Source organism: Amia ocellicauda, chromosome 2 (assembly GCF_036373705.1).
Source record: "Amia ocellicauda isolate fAmiCal2 chromosome 2, fAmiCal2.hap1, whole genome shotgun sequence".
In the NCBI taxonomy this organism is placed as follows: Eukaryota; Metazoa; Chordata; class Actinopteri; order Amiiformes; family Amiidae; genus Amia; species Amia ocellicauda.
This window is the reverse complement of record NC_089851.1, coordinates 17,016,815-17,037,093: the sequence shown is the minus strand read 5'-3', so window position 1 is coordinate 17,037,093 and position 20,279 is coordinate 17,016,815. Positions and strand designations below refer to the sequence as shown.

The following is a 20,279-nucleotide window of genomic DNA, read 5'->3' as shown; positions in this document are numbered from 1 at the left end:
AACTGACTTAATTCTATGTGGCATTGATTCAACAAGGTGCTGAAAGCATTCTTTAGAAATGTTGGCCCATATTGATAGGATAGCATCTTGCAGTTGATGGAGATTTGTGGGATGCACATCCAGGGCACGAAGCTCCCGTTCCACCACATCCCAAAGATGCTCTATTGGGTTGAGATCTGGTGACTGTGGGGGCCAGTTTAGTACAGTGAACTCATTGTCATGTTCAAGAAACCAATTTGAAATGATTCGCCCTTTGTGACATGGTGCACTATCCTGCTGGAAGTAGCCATCAGAGGATGGGTACATGGTGGTCATAAAGGGATGGACATGGTCAGAAACAATGCTCAGGTAGGCCGTGGCATTTAAACGATGCCCAATTGGCACTAAGGGGCCTAAAGTGTACCAAGAAAACATCCCCCACACCATTACACCACCACCACCAGCCTGCACAGTGGTAACAAGGCATGATGGATCCATGTTCTCATTCTGTTTACGCCAAATTCTGACTCTACCATCTGAATGTCTCAACAGAAATCGAGACTCATCAGACCAGGCAACATTTTTCCAGTCTTCAACTGTCCAATTTTGGTGAGCTTGTGCAAATTGTAGCCTCTTTTTCCTATTTGTAGTGGAGATGAGTGGTACCCGGTGGGGTCTTCTGCTGTTGTAGCCCATCCGCCTCAAGGTTGTACGTGTTGTGGCTTCACAAATGCTTTGCTGCATACCTCGGTTGTAACGAGTGGTTATTTCAGTCAAAGTTGCTCTTCTATCAGCTTGAATCAGTCGGCCCATTCTCCTCTGACCTCTAGCATCAACAAGGCATTTTCGCCCACAGGACTGCCGCATACTGGATGTTTTTCCCTTTTCACACCATTCTTTGTAAACCCTAGAAATGGTTGTGCGTGAAAATCCCAGTAACTGAGCAGATTGTGAAATACTCAGACCGGCCCGTCTGGCACCAACAACCATGCCACGCTCAAAATTGCTTAAATCACCTTTCTTTCCCATTCAGACATTCAGTTTGGAGTTCAGGAGATTGTCTTGACCAGGACCACACCCCTAAATGCATTGAAGCAACTGCCATGTGATTGGTTGGTTAGATAATTGCATTAATGAGAAATTGAACAGGTGTTCCTAATAATCCTTTAGGTGAGTGTATATATATATATATATATATATATATATATATATATATATATATATATATATATATATATATAAATAAATAACATCTCAGATAGAGATTTGACCCTGCAGTGTCAGGGAAACTCTGAAGACCTGTCTGAGGAGTTTAACCAGTCCAGGCTTCAGAAATAATAAAGGTAAGGCATAAATTATCTATGAGGACATGTGGTGTTTAGGTCAAGATTAAAGTGTCTATTATTATACATTGATGCTCTGACTGTGTATGATCATTATGTAAACTGTAGTAACAAAATGAGAGAGAAAATAACCAAAAAACAAAAACATCTGTTTGCCCTATATTTAAAAGTGTCTACCCCTGGCTGTGTGACTGCAAGAGAAGGGACACTTTCCAACACTTTTTGATGATTGGCCTGGGAGTACTGTGAGATTCCTCAAGCATCGCAGTTTCTACCACAGAGAGAGAAGTCGGCCTTTGTGGTCTGTCAGATTCAAGGAGTTGCCAGATTCAGCACTCCACAGGAGATCTCATTCCACTGTTCTGGGTCAGCATCTACTTGCAGATTCTTCCCAGGTAATTTGTTTTTCTGCCACTCCATAATGTCACAACCTCAATCTTAAGAAAGTCCTTAAAAGAGAATCTTTACAAAGAAAATCTCTGCGCGTAAATTACACTTACAAAAATGTGCTTTTAACGAAACACACTAACGCATTACATAAAATTGCTCTAAACATAATTCAAGCCACGCACAAAGAATACATACAAAAGTAAAAATAAATCATACAGATACTGAAAAATGTTTGTAAAATAAGTTAAAACGGAATCTGTAGAAGCACATCAAGAGGCAATAATATATAATATTAATAATATAATATAATATAGGGCAGCAGTGTGGAGTAGTGGTCAGCGCTCTAGACTCTGGAACACAGTGTTGTGGTTTAATCCCAGGTTGGGGACACTGCTGATGTACCCTTGAGCAAGGTACCTTACCTAGATAGCTCCAGTAAATGCCCAGCTGTATAAATGTGAAAATAATGTCATATACTGCAACAATTGTAAGTCAACCTGGATAAGGGTGTCTGCTAAGAAATTAAGTAATAATGTAACAAAAAATCCTTATTTACAAAAGTAGAGCAACTCCACAAACCACTTAACTACCCTCCTTCACACAGAGCTAGCATTTAATGACAATCTACTATGTATCTGTAAGTAACATTTACTTCTTATAAATTTGTACAGTACAGTAAACTTAGTAAAGTAGAAAAGGGATATAAACAGAATGACACCACATAAAATATCAGCTGTATGAGCCATAATTAAACATATGCAGTAGTGTTTTAGGACAGAATAGTGTATCTATGAATATGAAATGTAAACTTTAGGTTATTAATGTATGTTTTGTTGTTAATATATCATTATTTTACAGCAATTACAAGTAGTTAAAGCATGTACATCCAAGAGATAAGAATCTGAAGGGCAATGGTTGATGAGGTTGTGCCAATAGGGGAACATCATTGTATTGACATTATTAAAGCAAACAGTCATAAGTATTCTTCTTATGGTAGAAGTGAAAAATATTCAAAATGCCATACAGTAACAATAGTAAATTGTTACATCCTAAAAAAATAATTTAAAAAAACTGATTTCCAAATTATTATTTTTTTTTAAGAAACTGGGACCAAGGGTTTTCTAAAGGTTATTTTGTATCCTTATTTTAGTTCACCACATTTATAGAGTAAAATACAAAAATAACCCAAAAACCTACCAGTGCTCCTGCTGCACAGATAGTGAAGCATCATTCTGACCTATATAAGCTATTTTGCTTTTGACATTTATTCTCCTCAGTTCTTTGAACACATGCATTAGCATAACATTTAGTAAACTAAGCTGACAGTTCCAGTCATAGCCTTCTATTTTATGATAGTGTAACATTCCTGGTTCCCTCATATTGCTTGAAGTCAACTTGAGATTCATTTATATTTTTGCTGTTTATGTAATTTGTTTCTTAATTCACGTTTGTTTCCAAAAATGTTTTTATCTAATCTGATTAACAATTTGGGTTAGCCAGTTGATGTGTAATGGAACTCAGTGTTGAACCATCATACTAGAGGGACGAAAGAATACATGTCATCTAAGGCATGTGGTTGCCAAGCCAATTGCCTCTTTTCACACTGATATCCACAATGGAAACAAGGGAGATTAAGTATCAACAGAAGGTCAGGCACAGCTGCCAATGCGAACCGCATGGTCCTGCAGGACCACAGTAAGCCTCAGCTGTTACATGACAAACTGAGTATGTCTTCGCTCACTGTGCCCAATTTAGTTATACCTCTGGGGTTCCTGACCACTATAGTGAGTGCCACAGCCTGGAAATGAACAAGGCTTTAGAGCTCATCCTGCACTCCATCTTAAAGCTTTTCCTGGGTGAACTACATTTACCCTTTTTATTTGTAAATACATTAAGTGTATCTATTACATTTTACATCATATTCTTAATACAAGTCAACCAGAAGATTAAACACTATACAGGAACTCTGATCAACTGCAGCAAAGTTATTATAGTTATTTTAGTCAAGAATAACACACAAAGGGGTCTATTGAAAGTTGTCTGTGTATTTAGTTTAGTATTGAAATCAGTTGCATTTCAGTGTACAGAGTCTATGAAGAATGCAATTTAATGCTTGAGCATCACTTAATTTAAACATTATATACTCCTATTTTCCATTAATATATTTTCACCAGTATTTAAAATGTGAGCATCACACATGTGACTTTTTCTGAGTGTCAAGGAAGAGTAAGCTTCAAAATATTGGCAGTTCGGTGTTGTCCATATTGTGGATGCACAACAACAGGTTGAGGACTGAGCCATCATCTCTGCTATGTATGAATATGATGTTTGAGATAGTCACATTACCTTTGCCATGCATACTTTTTTTTTTTCATATTGACTGTTCCATATATAATAAAATAGAGGAATTAAGTGTAAACGGATAAGTATTGGCATAAAAAAAAAGAAACCTAGCAGAGCCTCAATTTGGTACTTCAGACTTGTTTCTTTAATTATATTAAAGTGATACAGGAAAAAAGACATGTACATCTCAGTATTATGTATAGTGCATAGAGGAGAGATAAATGTCCTCACAGTTACTTTATGAAGCACTGGCTGTGGCAGTGTAATTTGCATACTGGAGAAATACATCACAAATGTTAGAGCTATTGGCAATAGAAAATATTGTTTTCATCCAAATTAAATAATAAGAACAATAATAAGAATGAACAACAATAATAATAATAAGAAGAAGAAGAAGAAGAAGAAGAAGAAGAAGAAGAAGAAGAAGAAGATAGAGGATTGTATAGAACTGTGAAATATTTCACAATTTAAAAAGATGAAATGTACAAATTAGTACAGGTTGACTAATATTGGGTTTCAGACATTTGCCTCCTTTACAATTTCCTTCATCCATGCAATATCACTTTAGGAATAATATATCAGCAAGATCCAATAAAATAAAATAATTGAATCAATAAAACTATCATAAAAATCAGAATAAGTGACAGACACTGGCCCCCAATCCCACCTCTCCACCACCCTTCTCCTCCATCAAAACAAAACAAAACTAAACTAAATAAATATGCTGTCTTGGTCTGGTGTGTGGGGGTGTTGATTGAACCTCAAATAATGTATGACTCTAAAGTCTAAACAAAAGCTGGTGGAAATAATTCAAATGAAAACATTCTCCAGCTGAATTTGAAAGCAGTAGTTCACCTTCTCAGTGGCTCACCTCACTGAAATGGTACATCACATGGTGTGTAGGGCAGGTTAGAGAACGGCGTGTCGGGTCCGAGTCCGACAGCTGGCGAGGCTGATCTTGGCTGAGGCTCACAGGGAACAACAAATACGTGTTGGTGTCTCCATGAGCTGAGGAGGAAAAATCAGTTGTGATTAATGTTCCTTGCTATGCCAGAGAAGAATGACTTATCTTGCCGGCTGAAAAAGCAGTAAGGTGCAAATAGGTTGGAGAAAGCTGCGTCAACTTACACTGCTTACTCATTTTTTTTCTTGTAGCCAGAAGGCAAACTTCACACTGGAAATTTGACACAGAGAAACAACACAGAAATAAAATGAATCAGGCCATGCTAACGTGAAATAAATAAACAAAACACAGAAGCAGACTAATTATTCTTCTGCTTCATCTAAGAAACATGGACATGTGTTTTTGAAGCATTACATAAAACAACAAATGACTGTTCTTGCCTCCTGCACAATACAATAACAGTCAAATTCTAGTTTGCACGTAAAAATTTATATGCATAAATGTTCATATATATTAATCAGAAAGGTTTGATTTGTATTCAACATTACAATTATTTAAAAAAATGCTTCTCATTAAATAAATAAATTATCTATAGCTGTGTATGAAAGTCTAGATTCTGTCAAGGTTTAGTACCCCATCATTCAGCAGAGAGACAGTTTTCATGTTAATTTCTTAATTTCTTTAATAATGCTGTTTAAATAACACCTTAGTTAAAATCTCACAGCTAAAGTGGCAGACTCTATCTGGTATTTTAGTTTCATATTTTACACTGTATTTTTCTTACTTACTCAAGGACTAGAATTATATGTGCTACAGAACACTTAAATGATGGAAGAAAGAATAACGAGTGTGATAATGGAAACTGAATTTGTTGTGTAATGTAAATATTAATTTATGTTAAAATTGCTGTAAAAGTGCCTTGTGTTTTCCTCAACTTTGTAAAGAATACAACATGAAGGGAAAGGGTCCACCACAATATCACCTTATGTGACTTTCACTTGTAGTTTTGCAAGTGAGATTAATAATTTACGTAATTTGATTAGTTGTGTACTTAACATGAACATTTAAAAATAATTTAGACAAGCTTTACTGAATATCTTTTAAAGTATTACTTTGTCTGAGCTTATATACATAAATAAATAAATAAATAAAAACAGAATTGGCTTTATTTTGTATGTCTGTGTTGTTTTTATCTCCATCTGAATTTATTTATCTGTTTGCTTGGTGCCAAATGTAATAATAACCCCAATGTTTTGCTTTAAAAAGAATTATGGCACTAATGTATGCACAAGTAACATATGTTTGTATATTTGCAAGAACCTAGGGATTCAAAACAGTTGTCTTTTCCATCTCTGCTGCCTACAAAGCCTTTTTGCAAAACATGCTTATTGATTTATGTTTCCTGGCCCTTTATGATGTCTTCAGCAAGAGAGAGGGTTCTGCATTTCACCTTTACAGTCTTTAGAGAACACGAACACTTCCAACTATCCAGCACTTCAACCAGCTTAATTCCTTCTAGTTTAGACTTATTTCATTTGGATCGATTTCAAACTGCTCAGGGTAAGCTGTACTTCACAAGAAAATGTCATCAACTTTGCAAACCTTTTCTTTACTTAAATTACCTTTCCTATTCTATCTTGCTGATCCTCAAACTTTTTAAACTTTATTTATTTTCGTATAAAACGTTTTTTTTTGTGTTTTTTTTTTTTAGATTGTATGCTTAGCCTTGGAGTGGAGCATGTAGCCATGATTGCTGCCTTGCCAATGGGTCTTGACCTTTTGTTGAAAGAATGGACTCTTAGATCATCCTTCTGAAAACATACAGGGATAGATTTAACTGTAAGAACTTCAGAACTTTAATCCACTCACCAACTGCAAATGACAAGCACAGCATTTGAGGGTAGGTTTTTGCTTGGCCGAGGTCTCTTTTCTTCTATCCAGTAGAAACCCGCAGTCGAGCATTCAGTTTATAATTTGTGATTTGTTAGGTTGCTGTGCTGCAGTAGCTGTGTCACAATGTTGCTGTAAGACACTAATAAGTACTGCAGCATAACAACACAGAACACTTTCCGGAGGTGAAAAAGTCTTGAGCCGTGTCACTTGGCATTAGCCTTGTCAAGCATTGTGACTCTGCTAGCAAAAAATGAAACTATGAAAGACATACTTCAGCTAAACATCACCTCTGACTAGGCGATATTTATAACATGATTTATAGCACTAAAAAAATAACATTTTTATTTGTTTTGGGCACTAAAACACTGTGGTAAGGCCAATTACATCTTGACCTTCTAAATATCACCATTCTCTTATATTTTACAGTATTTACTAATCATGCTGGATAACCAGTGAAGCAATAGCAGTAACAAAAATCAATATATAAAGTGGCAATAGCAAAGTTCAGGGGATGTTTTGCTGCAAATACAATAGTGAGGGAATCCTCAATTAAATATGCAATACTTAACTGCATACCAAGGAAATCTCTTGATTCTAGGAAAAATCTTGTCTGTGTATGTTTACTCATGCAGTCTTTTATGTTATACAAGGTAGAAATAACTCAAGGAAGGAGAAGGAAAACAAGGAAGCTATTAAGCTATGCACAGTTTCCTCTGTATAGTTCAGTTTTTAAGTGTAGGAGTAAATAACAAAAATAATACAACATATTTAGTGTTGACATACCTTTAAATTATACTCTATGTTTAGTTAGAAGCTATAGGATAAAAATAATGTAAACTTTAATAGCCAATTAAAACAGTCTATGTACTGTACAGATTCATGCATGAAGTCTACAGCATTGCAAAGGTTCTGCATGAGTCTATAGTTAGTTTCTACAACTCGAATCCTGGAAATCTGCAGTACAGTAGCTTTTCATAGCTGTTTGCAAATCATCAACTACTTCAAAACTGACATTACTACAATATTCAAATCAATTCAATTGAAACAAAAGTTGAATTATGTAAAGAGCAAGTGTAGAAGACTTTTGCAATTCTATTGTCATGTCAAACACTCTTACTCCCATTATAGTTACTGCTACCATGCTGTTCAATCGCTGACCTGTTTGCCATGCAGATGAGCCTTTTCCTCAATGTGTTGTCTGCGGTACTAGCTAATGATTGAATCGGTTCACACTTTTCAAATGAAAACTTGTAATGATGATTTCAATGAGAAAACAAGTTCTGCAACCTACAAAACATGTGTCTGTCAAGTAACTTAACATCTCCTTATGCTTGCTTTTTTAAACCCCAACCACAACATAAACAGTGATATTGCCAACTGCAAATCACAATTTGTATTCTTGTAATTGCAAAGCTCAGATACTATTCTCTTGTAAAACACAGCGAGTTACCTAATTTCACAACTTGACAAAGATGTGAAAAATCAAGTGCTCTTCTACATTCCAGATGAGCCAATCCTATATAATCCAAGTCAATAACAACTAATATAGCTACAGTTCTGCTTATGTCAGATGTATGCATGGGAATTAGCTGTGGTGTTTAATGACTTTCACCACAATTAAATACACTTCAGGCATCAAAATCCCAAAAAACTCTTTCCAGTCAAACGCCATCCAACTGTGACCAAAAACCACATTGACTTGTACTTGTTTCCCCAGAAACCCATTATTTTCATGGGGGATTCAAACTTATCCCATATACCACCTAATGACAACAAATTGATAGCTTCTCTTAAGTATCATTAATAGAGTCCAGACTAACACACACACAATTAGTGATTTTTGTGCATCAACTACAAGAACCAGCCATCAAACAATTGCAAAAAGCCTATAAAAAGGTATTCCCCAATGCCCACATTCAATTTCCTCTTATTAACTTTTCAAATACACTGCCACAGGAAGAACAACATAACCTTACAATCCTAAATGAATATATTCTATCTAACTATCCACATATTGAGCTTCTGTCAAAAGACCAGTTTGAGGTAACACCTGATAATATACACTGGGCACCTGCAACAGCACAATCTATCCTGGAATTGTGGACCAAAGATTTAAATGACCAAAACAGAAAATCCCCAACACAGATGTAGGTTTGAAAAGGCTTGTCCTTTATTCCAACCCCCACAAAAACAGCTCAGGGGAATTTTAAAACAGATATCTAGCAATATCACCGTAAACTGAAACTATAAGACTATTTTTCTGACACTGAAATGGAAAACATACACTTTATCCCCAAATATAACTGGGAACCAGCACTTAAAAACACCTGAATCCACAATTACAAAGGATCATGAAAGAAGACAGGACTCTACTGACCTACTGGGAAGGTCAACAATGGCAAGATATAAGGGATAACTTGCAACCAGAGGAAATGAGGGCCTTGTATCAACTTAGAAAGAATAAGAACATACTCATTAAACCTGCAGATTAGGGTAACATTATTCAAGACAGAAAATAATATGTCTTTGAAGTCATGAGACAACTTAATAACACTAACCTTTATCAAAAACTAAAAAGCCTGTCAGCTCGTCAGCCCAACGAATAACATTTGAAAAAGGCTCAGTGAGCTGAAACGTTGTGTTTTACATATTTACAAAACCTTTTTTATTATTTTATATGTTATAAAGTATGCTGGTCCAAATAAATATTTTTTATTAAAAATGCTGACCAGTTTACCAACTTTTATTATAATTAGTAGATTTTATAATTTTATCGTTTTCTTTAAAAAAAAAAAAAAAACAACCTGTAAAAAATATTTGTATCAAACTCTTTCCTTTCCGCTTCAAGGAAAATGGAAATGTACCTCAGACCACCAGTACCTTCAGAATGCACATGGTAGGTGAAAAGATTTTTCAGGATTTTCCAGGTCCAACACCACTTGAGCATTGTACAGGATTAAATTAGGGCTGGACAGACACCTATAGGATTTACCAAACAGACTACAAAAATTAGTTGATCTCCTCCACACAATATAATAATTCCAGAGAAGACTATATTAACAATACTTGAAATTAAACCACTCAAGAACAGGTACTGATTCACAATACAGCCAAGACCTCAATCCCGACCTGGCTACTCCACCAGATTTAATGAGTCATTAATTGACAGCCATATCAAACAGTCCACAATATTTTCCTATACCGCCTCAAAGTCTATCTACATTAGCTTTACCTTTCCCATTCCCCAATAAGGCAATCTTGGGAAACAGGTTTCCTTATTCCCCAATAAGGCAATCCTGGGAATCCTAGCAGAAAGAACAACAGAATCTCAACTCTAAATTAATACATTGTAATTAATTATCCACACACTGATCTTCTGTCTAAGACCTATTTGAAGTCACATCCGACAATGTACACTGGACACCTGCAACAGCACAACGGTAACGTAGCACGCTTGGGTATGAGGAACCCTGGTGTGGAGTTAAGGGAGTCCAGGGACAGGCAAGGGTCAATACCGGCAAAAGCAATGTCCAGGAAGATCTGAAGGCGAGGTCAATAAGCCAAGCAAGGGTCAATGATGAGGCGAACAGGCTGGTAGGGAGAATCCGGGAATCGTAGGTCAAGGCACACACGGAGGTCAAGGAACAGGCAATCAATAATCAAGAGGGAACACTGAGAATAGAAGCTCGAGAGAAGACTAGAATTAGCAATGAGTGGAGTGACCAAGGGATTTATATACAGGCCAGGAGACGGAAGGTAGGTGCTGGGGTGTGCTGAGCGAACGGGAGCTGAGGGAGATGAGAGAGTGCACACTGGGGTTTGTGGAATGTGGAATGACATGATTAGAACTCTGGTGACGATGACCTCTGGGGGTGATTTGGAGAAGTGTGGGGGGAAACCGAGACAACAACTTATTCTGGAGCTTTGGGGTAAAGATTTAAACGATCAAAACAGAAAATCCCACATACAGGCATAGAGCAGGCCACTTCTGTGTTAAATCTTTAAATCCAAACTTTCCATCTAACATCAGCACATAATTGTAATGTACCGCAAGCATGGGAACAGGGGAACCCAGCTGCAATGCTGGTGTGATGGTCAAGACAGGCGGGCGTCGTATACCTTCAGGACAGGGCAAACAATGGTAAGGCAAAGACGTGGTCATGGTCACTGGCAAGGGTTGGGTGATCAGGCAAGCAGGCAATCAGGGGAGGTTCAAAGTTGTGGTCGTGAGATAAAGCAGGGGGTTGAAGATTCAAGGGTTATACAAGGCTCGCAGAGAATGCTTGGAATTGTATTTTAAACTGACAGAGCTTCACAGTGACTGAGAGTGAGTGAAGGGTTTATATGTGGAGCAGAGAAACAAGATGAGAGGTGCAAGGTGAATGGGAGCAGGGGGTGATTTCTAATGGCTTCTGGCAGAAAATTTAACAGCAGTAGTGTACAGGTCTATACTTTGCTTTACATGGTTAGGTTGAGGTTTTTATTTGGTCTAGCCCACAGACTAATTAGAATACAACTTACAACTACTTATTTCAATGATTGAACCTCATACTAGCTGCAGTACTAGTCCAGCATTACTAATAAAATTCATTTTTATTACAAAATAAGATTAGCTTTTAATATGCCTGCTACATCCTGAACAAATACATGTTATATCTAATTACCTCTAGCAAGCATTAAAGCAGATTGTGTCATTGGCCACATTTCTGTTCTTCATGTATCTATAACGACAAGGTATATTTATAAATAGTATTATTTAAACAACAAAGAAATCAGAATCGTAAAGCAGGAGACAAAGTATCCTGCAAATAAATATTTGTATTTTTTTAATCCAAACGAATTACAGATAGGCAAGACAAGACAAACAAATAAAATAGAATAAAATAAAATATTAATATTATAATGAAAATAAATGTTGACACTCTACAAACAAATTGTCATGAGGTTTCACATCACTGATGCACGTTTGAGGGGAATAGTATGAATATGAAACAGAACAACAGCAAAAAATCCTGAGGTGGAGAATGATTCAAAAAAGGTTAGAACCCCTGGTATATTATGCATTGATGTGTCCTTTCCTGACTGGTGTTGATAAATAAGGTCCAGACAGGGGTGAAGAACAAGTGCCTTTGGTCTTATATATATTAAAAAAAGTTGAACTCAGGCTGAGGCCATAGCTGTAAAAACATGACAATATCAGAGCCACAAAGACTATTCCCACTCATAGTGTTACTGTATGTCACACTTACCATGATTTTCAGGTTGTGAGATAATATAATCTTGACTGATGCAGGGGACTAAGAAGGGCAGGATTTCTCATAGTCCCAAAGTGCTGCATTTCCTACTATACAGGTAAACAATTTTAGATGGACATTAGGCTTTACTCTGGTTGATCGTTTATTGTGAAGCATGTTCTGGCAACAACAATTATTTTTGTATCAGCTGAGACTTCATGAAATGACTGTTAATATATGCCTGCTAACACAAGTTATTATAACAATAATACTTGTAGACCTGGACCAAATTACTTTCTAGTCCTGGCTGAGGGCCCTGGAGAATATTTATTTCTTTGGAATGAGTGTGGACAGTCATGCAGAGTTAAAGTGACTTATCTTGCCACATTGGCCACTGCTAAGTAAGTGTTGTGTGAGGCCAGGCAGAAATCATTCAGCTCAAAGTCAGTCCTTCAGGACACACTAATTCAGCAACACCCTTTAACATGCTAAAACTATATGCTTTATAGCATGGGTTTCTTGCATATCTATTATGATGCTGTTACTTAAACAAAAAACAAACATGCAGATGTATTAACTATCCTGATAATCTGTCTGATGGATATAGGTTTTTGGATCTCCTGTTTATCATTGTAACACCCAGGTTCAATGCTAGAAATTTTGTTTGACTGTGGATTGGGCTCCACTTGATATTTCAATGGCTTCAAAAGAAATTATAATATTTAAGTCAGTAAACTATTGTCCAGTGTTATATAATCTCCAGTATAAATATAACGTAAAGTGTACTGTGTTAGAATGGGTCCAATGAGCACGTAGTGCGCAATTACTGACTTGCCAGTAGGTCTGAACCTTTTGACAAAGCAGTAGCTTTGGGCAGTGATGTGGGCATAGGAGATCAGGGTTCGTATCCCAGTGTCGACTGCCAGCTGCCTCCAGGTCTACAATACTATGTAATAAGGCCAATCTAATCACTTTACTCTTGAACAACTTCAACAATTGTGTTGAAGCGTTTATTTCATGCGAATGTTGTACTCTGATTTTCTCAAACAAAGTATTGATAGCATTTAATTATACCCGAAACAGAAAATGTAAAGGTAGTAGGCACTTACACTACATAGAAAACAAGTCATAAAAAAATCTCACTAATTTGACTGTAGCAGATGTCTCAACTGACCAGTTAAATAGACTGAGAAAGGGTTAATAAATACTTTATAGCATCTTTTACCATCAGTGATACAGTAAGCTTTTACTTTAATATGAAATTATTTAGTTCTCCCTCTCTAACATAATGGTAATGTCACTTTCCTCCTTAAATACTAATGAATACCAACCTCTAATCTTAAAAATAGGACCCTGCTAATGCTGTAAGGCAGAAATATGTATTTTAGATACATATTCTGTTCCAAATATTCTCTTTGTGAATCATCATTTAAAATATATTTTCTAAAAAGCCGCCTGTAGGGGAGCAATATTTACTGCTAATGTGTAAAAGCAGCTTAATGTGCTCAAAATGTATGCAAATTAATGTGTCGCTGATAAACATTATTTTCACTGGCATTTACATATTAATAAACCTCCTGCCCACCACATTATAACTTAGAAATAAGTATCTTGTATATGTAGAGATTTTTTAAGGTGAGGTTAAAAATGTGATTTATAGTTTAAGGAGGTGACTATTTATTTATGATAAATACATTTAGTGTAATCCTACTAAACCACCAAATACCTTACTTGCTTTTAAGTGTTTTTGTTTTGCATTTGCATTACTCGCTTTTTTTGCTTACCAGTACTAAAGACAACACATTTTGGAAGGTTAGCGATTCTAAAATCTCAATTTCTCCTTGTTCTTATTTTCCTTACATTTCTGTACATTGTATGTAATTATAGTTTGACCTCATATACACATGCCATTTAATCTTGGTCTTGAGTTTACACATCTTGTTTTGCGTGTGTGTGTGTGTGTGTGTCAATGTGTCTAATTTTTTTTAATTATAAAAGAAACATCTCCAATTGATGACAGTACCATCAACAAATTTACCCACAAAATACCTAATGAAAATAAATAAGTACAAATCCAAATGTTTTAGCTAATAAAGATGTGCAAACAGACACAAAATCACTTGTGTTGTGTATACATGTATTTATTATTCAGATGTTCTCCTACTGCATGATTCAGCAATATAAAAAAACATGCTGGGACCAGTAAAAATGTTTTTGTTTTTTTAACAGAATCCCCAGAAAAAATTATTAAAGCTCCCTAGGGAGGTGGTAATAGTGCTTACTGATTTATTTTTTACTTCAAATCTGTTCTCATCATAGGTCAGATATGAACAGCTCAGAAATGTATTTTATGCTCACGTTCCTTGCTAATGCAGCATATAGGTAATACTTCCATGGCTTGACAAATTGGCTGATATGAACCTAGCTGAACATGCCTGATCCCGTTTTTGACAGAACCTTCTGGAAATGCCTAAGTAAGCTGAAGCTGAAGTCAATTAATGTAAGTTCAAATGGGGGAATAGATTTAAAATCATTTAATATTACTGATTCAGAATAATGCAAATCTGTATGCTATAATCACCTCATCCTCAAGTATTTTGAAAAGTATTTCAATTGCACTGTATTCAAGGAAGAACTATGACTTTATAAAAAAAAATGATTTTGTGCTTTAAATCTCAAAACAGGGTTAAGGTAGAAAGAAACAATAATAATTAATAATAACAATAAAACAAACATATGTGAGCTTAGACCTTGGATTTGATCTGCAGCTCCAACAACAATATTTTATCATCCACAAACACAAACCAGAGACAAAGCCACTACACCAAAAGCCCAGTGCCCTGAGGCAGGGAGTCTCCAAGTCTTGGGGAGTGACCTCACTGGAGCAGGCTCATGTACACATTGCTCTCTCTTACACATAAACATTTTTATTTTCTTATTTAAAAATATGATTACCATTAATAAAAGTTAACATATAAGAATAAACAATAATAGATGTATGGCTCTTGAAGCAGTCAATTGGAAAAAGCCTTAGAGTGGAGGTTTGGTACTGTATTCTGGAGGGCCCGGAGCATGCTGCGAGCAGCCTACTGGACTGGCTAGTGGACAGGGGAGTGACAAAAGGCCTGAGTAAATTGTTGGAAGTGGGACCCTTACTGTGCAGGCAAGTGCCTTCCATTCTATCTGTGTCTCAGTTTTCACACTGGAGTCCTTTTATGGACAGTGTAAGACACTGACATCTGAATAATAAAGAACACCCACTAGTTATGCAAAGATTTCAGTTCTTCAGTGCTTCTGAAAAACACCTGCAATTAATAATTGCTATAGTATTTTGAGCATTGGGTAATATGTTTAGTCTACCGTGACAAAGATTATTCAAGATGCAGTCTAGGCTTTCCTCATTTTGCCATGCAACAGCAATCCCTGTGGCTTTGCTCTGTACCTGTGATCTTGCAGTGTTATCACAGGAACCCATGCCAACCCTCTGTCCAACATCCTAATTCCTTGGTTTGTAATTTTGGCTGTGTGTGCAATCAAAAAAGGAGCAGATGGCCTGCCTGTATTTCAGAAGACTTTAGCATGTTTTTTATCTTCTCTCTGGTATAAAGTTAGCAGCGGTGAGTCAAGTTGAAAAACAACTGTCCATTCTAAAATTGGAGGTATCAAAATAAACATAATAAGCAATGACAAAAACTACATACACATTCTAAAAAAAACGTACTATTGTAAAATTATACTGAAATTACTGAAATGGCATGTGTTTACTATCAATTTTCAGAATTCAAAAATATGTCTATGAATTGGCAATTTAAAAAATAATAGTTGTGAATTCTGTGTGTAGTAGAACAACACTTACTAAAATAAAACAGTTCTTTATTTATACAAACTAAGAATTGTGTATTTAGATACATTAGGTATAGTCCCTTCTTAGTCTGTTAAAAAGCCAAACTGTTCTTTGAAAGTGTATTTTTGAGAGACTTAAATATCTGACATAGAACTGTTTCTGTTGGTGACTAACAGGAAACATACTGACATGCAAATAGTTGTTTGTTTAATATACAATAAAGATCTGCACTACAAATTCTATAATTTCTTCAATATAAAAACTTGATAAACCTATGAATATATGGTTAATAAATGACAGCCATCATTCACCCAGCTACTGCCAGGAATTCACAAAGAACGAGGCATGCAGAAAAGCTCCTGTAATTTATAAGGAACTGAACCTTGATTTGGATCTAGAGACATTTTGCTATTTTAAATCATCAGAATCTAGAGATTTGGGTAATATTAGTACTATGGTGGTAACTGCATAACTGGTCCTCCTGTTTATAGGTGCTCCTATGTTTGTTTCCATCAAATATTTAATTTGTATTTATCCATGAATAGCCATTCTAACTGTTTGCCCCAACTCCGCCCCCACTATCTCTTTGGTTTGCCATCTCTGCTGTTTAATAGAGACACTGCTAAAGGCAGACCTTCTCGCCCTTGGGTCCTATATGAGGCGTAGGTAGCCATATATATGTATGTGTGTGTGTGAAAAGAAAAGTATGCATAAAATCTGCCCATTTTCCTCAAGAGAAAACTGACTAATGTCTACTACCAGTGTTCATCTATGGCTCTGAAACCTGGTCATTAAATGCAAAAATTAAACAAAATCTCCAAACAAACATGTGAAATTATGTGTATGCTTGGAATACTACGAAATCATAAAAAAATAATAACTAACACAGATATGCGACATCATTGAAAGAGTGAAGATGTTAAAATGGCTATGGGCCGGACACATTCTGGAGAAAACGGACCACAGACGGAATAAAGAAGCAATATGACAGATCTCAAAGGATGAAAAATTACCAATTAGACAGCATACAGGTTGTGAAAATGACATCAGAAACTTTGCTGGCATAACCTGTAAAAATGCTAGTTGAAAATCTTTGGAGGGCCTTACTCCATCAGAGGATTGACAAAGGCTGGTGATGATGACACAGTGCCAGTGATACATTTTAGGGAATCTTAGGCAGTCGCTTAGGGTGCCATTGTTTAGGGGCAGTAATAATGGGTGAAACAGCACTGCAATTTCTACAATTTCTGCAAAACTCTGACATTGCATTGAATAAGTTATACAACAATAACAATAACATATAATTTTGGATTAATTTAAAGATAAACAGTACACATTATGTTTATGTCTCTATTTTTAGGTCATCCCTCAGTTTTCTGTTTGTTTCCTTCGGTCATTATGACTCAACGAGTTGCGCACATATTAATTAGTGTAGTGCCTCTGTATTGTTAATAGTAGATTCTCATTAAGATTGGTATCTTAAAGTGTTAAGTTACGTTCAAATTTGTATCTTTGGCATTTAAAATGTGGGTTTTTAATGTAAATTATTATAAGATTAATTCCATCTTTGTGCAATCTAAGGTTTCTGCCATGAACGTAAGTTGGATTCGGGACAATTTGCTGGTTCCATTATTTTTTTTAATGGCTTTCAGTAGATGATGTGTGAAATTTGATTTGTATACCATTGTGATTCTTAATCTTGTGCACATTATTTCACATATCGACACATGCTAATCTGATTCATATATTGCTATAATATTCGTGTTTGTATAATTGTGAAATAAAACATGGCAGACACCAATACATTGATTTACTTTTATACTGAAACTAATGCTGGTTCTTAAGTAATCTGAGGCCAAATTTGCAACACGAAAAGCATGAAAAGTAAATTTCTAAATGTGTGCAAAATAGTTTCAAGAATAACTAAACATACCTTTATTTTTTATATGTAATATGGTAAGTTATAGCAGATGTTTCAGTGTAAATGTGTAATAAAAAGTTAATGAAAATCTATAAAACATTTAAGAGAGTGCTGAGCAATTATTGTTTACTATCATTTAGCTAATATTTAAGTAATTAGAAGTTTTTCAGTATTAAAAGCTGGCTATTCATGTTTGTAGGTTAGTAGAGTGTGAAGTAAGTAAAATGAATATGCTTGATTAAAATTAATAAAACTCAATAAGTATTTTGTTCTTCATTGCATACTATTTCTTTCATGTTAAATTCTGCAGTACATTCAATGTTTTATTGTTGCTGATACATACATATCTATATTGTAACACTTTTTGAGGGGTCTTGGGTACCAGCAAGATTGGGGATTGAACCCTGATCTCCTGTGCTGCAATGCAATGATCTTACTGCATCCCTAAAAGGCCCAGGCCTCTTAAGTAAGGCTCAAGATTGTTACAATATGTATATACATACATACATATAGTGATCATTTTATTTGAAGTATTGCCATTAAATAAGATAAACAAGCCAGTTATCAGCCTAATTAAATAAATACTATGTATTGTGTTTAAAGTATATAACAGTCTATTCTAGGTGGCAGAGAAAGTGGAATCAAAAGTCTTAAAAACATGTATAAAGCTTTATGAATTGTTTTTGTGTTATTTGCTGATATAGTTGTACTCTGCCTTGTCAAAGTAGTGTACTTTTGTCCAGAATGTAACATTTTCACAGAGCAAAGGTATCATATCATATGTGCTCAATATTATTCTTCACTAATGCAGAATTGCTGCAGAGAATATGTATAATTTAATTTGTATCTGTAACAATTACTAAAGTTTTGCTTGGTAAAATGCTGACAGAATAATATGTTTTTTTACATACATGGTTATCCATCTTGGTTATTCAACAATAAAATGAGACCCTGTGAGAGATACATATGAGAAGGATATACTTTCATTTAACGTGTTATAATGTTATATTGTGTGCTCATGAAAATAAAAAAGACGTAATTATTAATCTTATGAATTAATCGTATTAATCTTATTAAAACTTGAATTACTGTAAATCTGGTTGCATTGCGTATTTATTATGCATACACCAAAGGGGAAACATACAATGATACTTAATGTCTGAGAAATGGAATGTAGACAATATAACTTCTGATAAAAATCAACTTTGGAAAGTAAATGTAATCAACTTCTTTATTTTAAAAGTATTACATACAACTAAAATGAAACTGGCACTGTAGGCAGATAATATTCTTGAATATATATACTTACAAAATATGTACTGCAGCATCCAAGTAGTATTTCAATCCCTATGCAGCAAAGAACAGCAGGATAATCATCTACCATCAAGCTTTACTGCTCAAGTATATCAACCAATATTGTAATTCTGCATTACACAGCCAACTTTCATTACACATTACATGAATGCATTTGAAAAACTACTGTTTACTGTATATATGTATGCATTTATACATTGATTTATTTAAAATAAAACCATATCATTGGATTTGTTAAAATTATTAAAAGGATAGTTAGGATTGCATTGCAAATATTGTTACTTAGAATACTATCACTTCAGCATAACTTAATCTCGAGTTATGAGTTCTGTTCTGTTTTTGTGAATCAAATTTCAGTTTAGTTGAAAGGAATTTAGCAATCAAGCATCCATAACTTAACATTTAAGAGAAGAAAAACTTGCTGAGGCTTATTAAAGAAGCTGTCTCAATCAATTCAGAAATATGGTATTCAGGCATTTTGTGAGTACACATTACAATTATTTGATTATTTGCACACAAATTGTTATATAAATGATGCATATATAACTGTGAAAACATAAGAGAAATCTTATGCATGCATGAAGAAGATGCAATGTGAGATCATGTTGCTTCCAAATCAGACTTAATCACATTACAATTAAATTATTCCTGTTTACAAACAGAAGAACACTAACGATCTGGACAAAATGAACAATACAATTATTCCTGGCTTCATCCATTTTTTCAAGAATTTGAGCCATGGACAGGAAATAAACATCTGTACGACATGTTCTATTTCTCACAGTATAACAACAGTTTCTGGAAAAATGCAGTAGGTGGCAGTACTATGAACAAGCACAATAAGCATTGTAAAACCAAGTAAGCACCCAGAGATGGAAAGAGTACTGAAAAATCCTACTCAAGTAGAAGTTGTAGCGTAAGGTACACTTATAAATTTCAATTAAAGAAGTGAATTTATAGTATCACCTTATCAAGAATCCTGGAATCTTGTAGAACTCAATTTCTGTAATAATTGGACGCAGACACCAATTCCAAAGATATAAATTGTCAAATGTATTCAAAACAAAGACTAAATGTAGCACTACGCTAATTATACAAAAGGGAAAAACTAATT

The 20,279-nt window shown here is 35.1% G+C and overlaps 1 protein-coding gene across 1 annotated transcript in view; it reads right to left on the bottom strand.

Annotated features, from left to right (window-relative positions):
• Positions 1-20,279, bottom strand: part of sntg1 (syntrophin, gamma 1) — a 164,727-nt gene that overhangs the window by 89,950 nt on the left and 54,498 nt on the right. The window contains exon 2 of the mRNA XM_066719652.1: positions 4,927-5,063. The gene's annotated coding sequence lies outside the window, so the exon portion shown is untranslated. The remainder of the gene's footprint in view (positions 1-4,926; positions 5,064-20,279) is intronic.